Here is a 407-nt window from a genome sequence, read left to right as displayed (position 1 = left end):
CTCCATTTTTCTGTGAAGTAAGATGGACAATTTTATTATTTTCTCATTCGGTATATATATAATTATTTAAAATTAAAAAAAAAAAAAAAAAAAAGAAAACAATAAAAAACTTTTTGTGATTTTTTTTTTTTTTTTTTTGTCGTCTCCACATAAAAGAAAAAAAAGAAATTAATTAATAATAAATTTACTTCCGATATGATGATGTGTGTATTGTTGTTAATTTATTACAACGAAGACGTTCGAATAATGTTTGATGAAATCTTTTTTTTTTTTTTTTTTTATTTAAAAAAATGTTAATTAAAAGAAACAGCAGGGCTGGCTTGGAAGTAACAACAACAATAATGGGAAAACAAAATTTTAAAAAAAATAAAATAATAAATACCTTTTTTTTTTTTTTTTTTTTTTTT

Source organism: Pediculus humanus, genomic scaffold, assembly GCF_000006295.1.
Source record: "Pediculus humanus corporis 1103172107650 genomic scaffold, whole genome shotgun sequence".
Taxonomy (NCBI): domain Eukaryota; kingdom Metazoa; phylum Arthropoda; class Insecta; order Psocodea; family Pediculidae; genus Pediculus; species Pediculus humanus.
The sequence above is the reverse complement of the archived record's forward strand: the minus strand, read 5'-3'. Positions refer to the sequence as shown.